Source organism: Sciurus vulgaris (genome assembly GCF_902686455.1).
Source record: "Sciurus vulgaris genome assembly, chromosome: 16".
Classification (NCBI taxonomy): domain Eukaryota; kingdom Metazoa; phylum Chordata; class Mammalia; order Rodentia; family Sciuridae; genus Sciurus; species Sciurus vulgaris.
In genome coordinates, this window is record NC_136477.1 from 5,823,828 (window position 1) to 5,833,888 (window position 10,061).

The following is a 10,061-nucleotide window of genomic DNA, read 5'->3' on the forward strand; positions in this document are numbered from 1 at the left end:
GAAAACACAAAATAGAGTTGGGGATGTGACTCAGTGGTCAAGTGCCCATGAGTTCAATCCCTGGTACCAAATAAATAAATAAATAAAACAGTTCACTGGAAAACGGTTGGCCATGTCACACAAGCAGCAGGCTCATACGTCTCATGTTCATCAAGCTCTTGATCACATCGAGAGGCCAAGTTGAGTGACACCTAACCACCTGGGCTTGCGTAAATGCATTCTGTTGTTCACAGCAACGACATCGGCTAATGTGTCCCCTCATTCCGCAAGGCATGGTCATATGTTGTATCTGTATGCTGAAAACATGATATGTGCAGCTGCATCTCTTCACAGTTCTTGAATGTGCTTTATTAGTAGTGGAATCAATCACAGTGGGAGTATTTACATCACAGGAATTGGCAAACATTGCAAATCAAATGTTTGGTTTTCTTTCTTTTTCTTTTTTTTTTTTTTTGGTTTGCTTATTAGGAGAGTCAGTTACTAAACACAGCAGAGGATGAGAACATTAAGGACAGTGAACACAGACTCTTTCAAAAATCTCTGCTGTGCATAGAAGGTGAAGTGGTGACAGCTGGGGGAACATATGGAGAGGAGTGAGAGTGCCTTGTTTGTTTTCCCCAACTTCTTCTTTGCAGAATTTCAAAGCTACAAAACTTGCAAGGATAGTATGATGAACACTCACAAGTCCTTCACCTAGATTCATTGTTCACGTTCGCTTTGGCATCTTCTCCCCAATCCCTGTCTGTATTTGCTTGTTTGTTTTGCTGACTCTGTGTGTGTGTGCAGGTGTGTGCTGCCAGGGATGGCACAAAGGGCTTTCACTGCATGCCAAGCATGTGTCTGCACAGAACCACACCCTCAGCCCTGTTTCTGTTTCTTTTGCTAACCCATTTGAAGGAGAGTCACAGACATCCAGGGATCTCATCGTTCAATACTTAACCACGAATCTCTTCAGGACACTTTCTACCTGACCACAGTGCCAATAACCCCCAAGATATTCATTAACATTGATTGAATAACTAAAATTAATGAAATAGCCCAATGTGGTGTCACTTTCCTATAATCCCAGCTATTCAGTAAACTGAGGCAAGAGGACGGCAAGTGTGTGGTCAGCCTCAGCAACTTAGGGAGACCCTATCTCAAAAACAAAAAGGGCTAGGGGTGTAGCCCTGTGGTAGAGCGCCCCTTGAACCCAATCCAGTTTCTCTTACTGCATTTGGTTTTCATTTCTCTTGCAGTTTTTTAGCCTAGAAAAGTCCTTTTATTTTTACTTTCATGATTCTGGCAATGTGGAAGCCCTGTTGTGTAAAATGCTCCACATTCTAAATTTAACCAATTTAAAATGATTGGGTTCCAGTTTTGTCTAGAATGGGTCTTTCCTGAAGCACCCTAACAGCAGGTCCATCATGAAAGCTTGTCCCACTTTGAAGAATGCTAAGTTGGGAGATCTGGTTAGGATTTGGTTTTACTTGTTTTCTAGTGCTGGGGACTGTTTTTATTTGGGTGCTGTGCTGCTGGGGATAAAACAGGGTCCCACATGGCTCATCCAGCACTCTACCACTGCCCTACATTGCAGGCCTTGAGCAGCACAGTTCCTTGTGGTTGCTGGACTGACAACCAGTTTCTTGCTGCTTCTCAGTGGGCCACTCTCTCCTTGAGGTGGCCTGAATTCCTTCTCACTGTAGCCGTCAGTGTCCCTTCCTGTCTTTCTCAGGCTTGAAATCTGATGTCTTCTGCCAGAGGAAAAAGCTTTGCTTTTAAAAAAGGTTCTTGTGATCAGATTGGGCCCACCCAGAGAGTCTCCCTTTTATCCTACAACATCACCTCTGGAGTGTGGTCAGGGCTGCTCTGCTTCAGAGATGGTGCCTTTAACTGTGGAGGGTGTGCACTAGCTCTCTCGGCTCTGACATCATTCAGGACGATGGAGCCCCATATCTAACCAGCACGGCACTGGGGATCAGCTTTCAAATTATAAATTTTTTCCTTTTTTTTTTTTTTTTGGTACTGAGGATTGAACCCAGGGGCACTTAACCACTCAGCCACATCCCCAGAACATTTTGCATTTTATTTATAAAGGGTCTTGCCAAGTTGCTTAGGACCTCACTAAGTTGCTGAGGCTGGCTTTGAACTCACGATCCTTTTGCTTCAGCTTCTCAACCCACTAGGATTACAGGCGTGCACCACTGCACCGAGCTCAACCTATGAATTTTAAGGGAACACAACTTTTAGACCAGAGTGGTTGTGTCAGCCCAGACTGACTGAGACAGCTGATTCTCCCAACTGTGTATCTCAGATTGCCTTGGTGTTGTGGCTGGAGACAAGGGAGCTTCCCACAGGTATATATATGGTGAGTGTGTGTTAGATTGGGCCAGGATGGTCAATGGCAAGGTTGAAAGTGGCCAAGGAACAAAGGCAGTGAGGGAACTATCCTTTGAAGAAGTATCTGGAAAGCCTGTTCTTGGGATTGTATCCATCCAGGAAGGACAAGATTTGAGCAAGATTTTTTTTTATATGATTTATCTACTACTAGGTGACAAATCACTCCAAAGCTTAACAGAGAATAGGACTAGTGGTGGCCAAGGGACTGGGGGAGAAGGGGGAGTTGCTGTTTAACAAGTATAAAATTTCAGATGTGTAGAATAAAGCTATGATTTGAATGTGGCTTGAGTCCTCCACAGGTTCATGTGTGGGAGGCTTGGTCCTCAGTGTGGCAATGCGAGAGGTAGTGGCACCTTTAAGAGGTGAAGTTCAGCTAGGCACAGTGACAGTGGTGCATGCCTATCTATAATCCCAGCGATGCGGGTGGGGTGGAGGCGGAAGCAGGAGGATCACAAGTTTGAGACCAGCCTTAGCAACTTAGGGAGACTTTATCTCAAAAAATAAATAAATAAATAAATAAATAAAGGACTTGGAATGTAGCTCAGGGTTTTTGTAAAAGCACCCCTGGGTTCAATCCCCAGTACCAAAATAAAAAAAGAAGAGCTGGAGTCCAGTGGGAGATCCCTGGGGGGCACTATCCTTGGAGGGTTCATTTTAGTCAGCCCTCTCTTACTGTAACAAATACCCAAGATAATCAACTTACAAAGAGAATAGGCTTAGCCAGGCACAGGGTGCACACCCAGCTAAGAGGCTGGGTGTGAGAGGCTAAGGCCCGTGGATAGAAAGTTTAAGTCCAGTCTGGTGAATATAGCAAGTAAAATCAACAGTGAGGACTGGGAATGTACTCAGTGTGTAAGGTCCTGGGCTTTAAAAAAAGAAAAACAAAAGGGGGAGGGCTGTTGTGGCTCACAGTTGGGGCAGCCCTGTCCCTGAGTAGGCAGATCCATTCGTTTAGGCTACTGGTGGGGGTGTCAGATGGCAATGGTGAGGGGACAGGAACGAAGCAAATTGCTCACCTCAGGGCCAAGGAGCAAAATAGAGTAAGGACAACTGGGGTCCCACAGTCCCTTCAAGGGCACACCCCCAATGAGCTAAAGACCTCCCACTATGGCCCACCTCCGAAAGGCTCCACCACCTCTGATAGCAGCACTCTAGGGACTAGGCTTTTAATTCATGAACCTTTGGGGGACACTCAAGATCCAAACTATAGCAGGGATTAAGTAAGGTAGTCTCATGGGACCCCAAGTTAGCTCTCAAAGAGAGTTGTAATGACAAGAGCAAACCGAGCTGGGTGTAGTGGTGCACACCTGTAATCCCTGCTACTCAGGAGGCTCAGGCAGGAGGCTGATCACAAGGTCAAGGCCAGGCTGGGCAACTTAGGGAGAGCCTGTCTCAAAAGAAAAAATAAAAAGGGCTGGGGATGTGGCTCAGTGGGAGAGCGCCCTGGACCACAAAATAAATAAACAAAAAGGAGCAATCCAGCCCCTCCCGTGCCCTGGTTTCCTGTCTTTCTGCTGATGACTTACTTCTGCGCATTTCCCCCTCCTTTTCTTTATTTTTGTTTTTGTTTTCTTTTTCTTTTGCAGTGCTGGGAAGGAGCCCAAGGTTTCACAGATGATAGGCAAGCACTCTGTCTCTGAGCCACACTCCCATTCCTTTTTAAAATGTTTTCTAAATATATTCTTTTTTAGTTGTTGATGGACTTTTATTTTCTTTATTCATTTATATGTGGTGCTGAGAATTGAACCCAGTGCCTCAAACATACTAAGCAAGCGCTCTACCACTGAGCCACAACCCAGTCCTCCTTTTTCTTTAAAAAAATTTTGAGATAGGGTCCTTAAGTTGCTGAGGCTGGCCTCAAACTGTGTTCCTCCTGCCTCAGCCTCCCCAGTGGCTGGGATTACAGTTATGCACTACTGTGATTGTCCACTCCCTCCATTTTGATGCCAGCTGCCATGAGGTCCTCACCAGAGCTGAACCAATGCTGGTGCCATGCCCTTGAACCTCTAGAACTGTGAGCTAAATACACCTCTTTTTTTTATAATGTACCCAGTCTCCAATATTTTGTTATAACAACAGAATATGGACTAAGACAACCTTCCATGACTGTTACAGGCTGAACTATGTCCTCCTAAAATTTATATGCTGAAATCCTAAATCAAGTATCTCAGAATGTAGCTCCATTTAGCTTTTATGGAGGGAATTAAGGTAAAATGAGGGTACTGGACAGCTCTAATCCAATATGACTGGTATCCTAAGAAGAGAGAAGGACACATACAGAAGGATGAAGAACAGAAGAAGATACCATCTGCAAGCCAAGGAGAGACAGAGGCCTCAGTAGGAATCACACCTGCCCACACTTTGATCTGGGACTTCCAGCCTCCAGATCTAGAAGATGAATTTCCGCTGCGTGCATGAGCCAGCCAGTCTGTGGCTCTTTACCACAGCAGCCCCTCTGTACCTTCGCTTGGGCTCACAGCTCCTGCTGCCTCGAGGCCTCGCCATCTGCCTGCCTTCTCCCAGGCTCCCTCCTGTCTTCTGCACCTCTTCTTGCTGGCTGACGTCCTCCTCCATCTCTGGCTCAGCTTCTTGAGGTATGATGGCTGCTGGCACCAGCTGTCCATCCCCTCTGTGCCAGAGTGTGTGCTCAGACCTCAGGAGCCAGATCTTATTTAAACCATCCCAACAGGCCTTTGGGGACAGTTGCTGTCACGAGCCCTCACACTGACAAGCTGCTCAGAGTTTCCGAGGGAAGGCAGTTGCCCAGGGCCACAAAGCTAGTGTCAGAAAGAGATCCTAGCCAGCGTGTGTGGAGCAGCACCTTCGTCCCAGGCTGAGGTGTAGATAGCTGGCTGCTGGGCCCAACATGGGCAGGGTGCTGCAGTAGTATGTGGGAATCTGTAGTGGGCCTTGAATCCTCAGAATCTGTGGGCTGCACTATTATTCCCTGTGAGCCTAAAACCGCTATAACAAGATTAATAAAACTGTACTATCATTCTGCATTTTGCAGGCAAGGAAACGAAGCCTCCAGGGTTTAAATGAGTCAAGTGCTCTGATGAGAGAAATCCAAGGTGTCAAGCTCCAAGGTACAGCTAAACTTGAAAAAAGAGTGTGTTGGGGCTAGGGAAGGGCAGTGTCAATGTCAGGGGAGTAAAGGAGCTCAGCTGGAGAGCTTGGGAGGGGACTAGGGGGACAGGGACAAGGAGCCATCTTAGAGTCTGGGCTCTATACTGAGAGTGACCAGGAGTTATTGGAGAGTTTGGTGTTTTGGGGTTTTTTTTCAATACTTTATTTTAAAAATTACTTTGTGGTGTTGGGGATTGAACCCAGGGGTTTGCTCATGCTAGAAAAGTGCTCTGTCACTGAGCTATAGCCCCTGCCTTTTTGAGACAGAATCTTGCTGAGTTGTCCAGGCTAGCTTCAAAGTTTTGACCCTCCTGTCTCAGTCTCCTCAACAGCAGGGATTCAGGTGTGCACCATGGCACCAACCTAAGTCTTTAAGAGGAAGTTGGGGTTCACAGAACAATTGAATGGAAGGTACAGAGATTGTGTACACTCCCTGTACCCCACTATCACCACCACACCTGGGAGTGGCACATTTGTTACAGTGGATTAACCTCCATGGACACATCACTGTCATCCAAAGCCCATAGTTCACACTAGGGCTCGCTCTTGATCTTGCGCATTCTATGGGCTTAGACAAGTGTACAGCAACATGTCTACTAATACAGCATCATAGAAAGTATTTTCCTTACCCTCAAAATCCTGTGCTCTGCTTATTCATCTCCCCTCCTCAACCCCTGAACTTTTACTCTATTTTTGCCTTTTCCAGAATATCACAGAGTTGGAATCACAGTGTTAGTCTTTGCAGTTTGGTTTCTTTCCCTTACTCACATGCATTTAAGGTTCTTGAGATTTTCATGGTTTGATGGCTCATTTCTTTTCAGTGATGAATAATCATCACTGGATGTAACATAGTTTACTTATCCATTCACCTACTGAGGGACATCTTGCTTCCAAGGCTGGGCAATGGTGGATCAGCCCACTGTGGACATCCATCTGCAGGTTTCCATGCAGCCTTTGACTTGCTGGAGAGCTTCAGGTGAGGTGTGGCAGGGTGTTGGGCAAGGGACAGGGCCAGATCTGTTTTGTGGAAAGATCCCTCTGGCTGCTGTGAGGAGGCTGGAGTAGTTCCCAGGGAGACAGGTGAACTGAATGTGGTGACTGATCTTGTGACTCCAGAGCCCGTCCTCCTATGAAGGTGGGTGGTATGTTCTATTATGAAACTAGCAGCCCGCCAGGTCCACCCATGAGTACAGAGCACCAACCTGTCCCTACCCAGGCAGGGTTCCCAGCTCCTTCAGGTGGTCCACTGCTCCACACTCCTTGGAGGCATTCGTGGCCAGCAGGACTCCTCCCCTCCACAACCTCATCTCATTTCTTCCAGTTACTCACTCTCCTGAGTCAGAACACAGTCTGACCTCTTATCAGGCCTGGCTTGTCTATTAGGTGTCTAGGGCCATGAGAGTTTTGGGGCCCTTGTCGATGTTCTGATATCTTTTAAAATTAGAAGGGGCCTGGGATTGTAGCTCAGGGTGCCTGCCTAGCACATGTGCAGTGCTGGGTTCAAACCTCAGCACCACATAAAAATAAAAAACGAAGGTATCGTGTCCATCTACAACTAAAAAATTTTTTTAAAAAATAAAAATAAAATCAGAAGGGACCCTCATAATCCAGCCTGGATTATATTCATCTTTATGCTAACTTGTAAAATGTGACTATCTAGTCATTCTCTTGAAAGTTCTTGGGCTAAAGAGGGTGGTGGAGGCTCCAAATGCCAAGGTGACCCCCGTGTCCCAGAGGACCATGATGACGGCCTGTGATCCGCAAATGCACAGTGGAACCCATCTATCGCCTGGGGGTTGAACCCAGGGACACTCTACCACTGAGATACATTCTTAGACTTATTAATTTTAAGACAGGGTCTCAGGGCTGGGGAGAGCTCAGTCGGTAGAGTGCTTGCCTTGCAAGCATGAGGCCCTGGGTTTGATCCCCAGCACCGCCCAAAAAAAAAAAAAAAAAGAAGGACAGGGTGTCATTAAGTTGCTCAGGCTGATTTCAAACTTACAATCCTCCTGCCTCAGCCTCCAAGTAGCTGGGATTACAGGTGTGCCATTTTAATGGAGGAAAGGAAGGAACCATTGAGGCAAATGTACTTGAAGCCCATGAAAGCCACAATGGGCTCATACTTTTAGTTTATTCCTTGGGCCTTATCATGTTAGGATCTGTTTCTTCAGTTTGGACGCCATTATTAAACCCCTTCATTATAGTGCCCAAGAAAGGAGAGAAAAAACTCCACTGGGATTGAAATGTTACATTTATACTGTGTTCATAGCAACATTATTCACAATAGCCAAAAGATGAAAGCCATCCAGGTATCCTCCCGCGGATGAACAGATACACACAATGTAGTCCATCCGCACACTGGAATATGGCTTAGCTTTAAACAGGAAAGAAATTCTGACACAGGCTACAACATGGATAAACCCTAAGACATTTATGCTCAGTCAAATGAGCCAGACACCAAAGGTCAAATACTGCAGGATTCCACTCGCAGGGGGTCCCTAGAGTCATCAGATCCACAAAGATAGGAGGCAATGGTTATGCCAGTGATCTGATTGATACACACTGTATATGTGTTGAACTATCACACTGAGCCCTGTGAATATCTACATTATATGCCAATTAAAATATACACACACACACACACAGACACACACACAAATCTGAAGGCCTCGCTCCCTATTTAAACCTACAGGGCTGGAGATGTAGCTCAGTGGTACAGTGCTTTGCCAGACATGTCCAAGGTCCTGGGTTCAACCCCCAGTTTTGCGAAAATAAAAATAAAGTGAGGGACTGGGGAGGTAGTGTTTAATGGGGACAGTTTAGTTTGGGGAGATGGGGACGTTCTGGAGATGGATGGTGGCTACGGTTGCACCACAGTGTGAATGTACTCAGTGCCACTGGGCTGTACACTTAATTGTTAGAGGGTAATTGTTATGTTCTATATATTCTACCATAATAAAACCTAATAATTGCGACCAACAACAAAAAGGATTCAGGAGTCAGATTGCTCCTGTAAATCTGGGCAAGGCACTTTACCTCTCTGAGCCTTGGTTTGCCTGGACATAAAATGGGGATAAGATTAAATACCTTGTAGGGTTGTTGTAAGGAATGGAGGGTTCAGCCGTCTTTGGTGACATCCAACTTTCAGGGACATGAGTACCACATAGCTGTGTTGTTAAGACCTGGGGCAGAAGACAAACAAATGGAGAGCCTTGGAGCTCACCCAATAATAGCCTATTAGTTTCCGATTCTGCTATTAACAAATTGTTGGGAACTTGGTGGCTTAAAACAACACAAAATTGTCCTCTTACAGTTCTGGATGTCAGATTCAGTAGCCTGAAGTCAGAATGCCAGCAGGGTCATGCTCCCTGAGGCTAGACGCTCTGGGGAGGAATCCATTTCTCACCTTTTCCAGCTTCTAGAGAGGACTAAGTTCCTCAAGTCCATGCTCCTAGACTTCCCACCAGTAGCACAGCACATGGCTCCAGTGGTTGCAGTGTCTTTGGTCACATCTTCCTCTACCTCCCTTTGGGATGACGTTGGCCATGTGAATAATCCAGGATAATTACCCCATCTCAAGACCCTTAACTTAATCCCATCTGCAAAGTCTCTTTTGCCATGTTAGGGAACATAACAGATTGAAGGCATTAGGGGCTGGATGTCTCTGGGGATCATGATTCTGTCTATCATATAACCTGGGTCAGAATCCACCTATACCTCCAGGGTGGCTCCCCCCTTTTTTTTTTTGGCGGTACTGGGGATCAAACTCAGGGCCTCGTGCTTGCAAAACAAGCACTCTACCAGCTGAGCTATCTCCCCAGCCCCAGGGTGGTCCCTTTTTTGTAAGCTCTGGTTTCCTAACCTGGGAAATGAGACCAGTAATCCCTGGTCTCATGACTGCCGGTGGGTGAGGACCCACTGGCCCCAGTACAAGGCCAGGCAAATGGGGGCCAGCCCACTCCATCCAGGCTCTGCTCTGAGGAGATGCAGTATTTAGAAGGGTTGATTTCAGGATCCTCAGCTGACAGCACCCGTTCTGAACACTGCAGTAACCAGAGAACCCCCTCTGAGTAAGTTTCAGGGAGATGGGGCTGGGATGGGCTCCATTGTGCATTATCACAGGCTGTCAGCACAGTCGTGTGGGACACTGGGGTCACCTTGGCATTTGGGGCCTCCACCATCTTCTTCAGTTGAAGAACCTTCAAGAGAATGACAGACTCGCCGCCTCCTACCCCAGACCCAGATCTGGGTGCACACCTACACTTGCTTTCAGGGCATCTGCCCCTAAGATTTTTGTTCAAGGCGCCCTTTTTTAAAAAGACCCTTTGTGTGTGGGGTCTCGAGTGTGCTTGGATTAAGGTGGTGCTTTCTGAGGGGCCCTGGTGTGAATCTGTTGCTTGCCATGCATTCTGTACATCCAAACAGACCACCCCTAACATACCATCCATACTTGTGACAATCCAGCCAGCTGTCTTTCCGGATGTTGCACTTTTATGTGGGTGAAGGAGAAAGTTTACATTAATCTGTAGGTAAAAACAGCAATCGAGTCCTCCCAC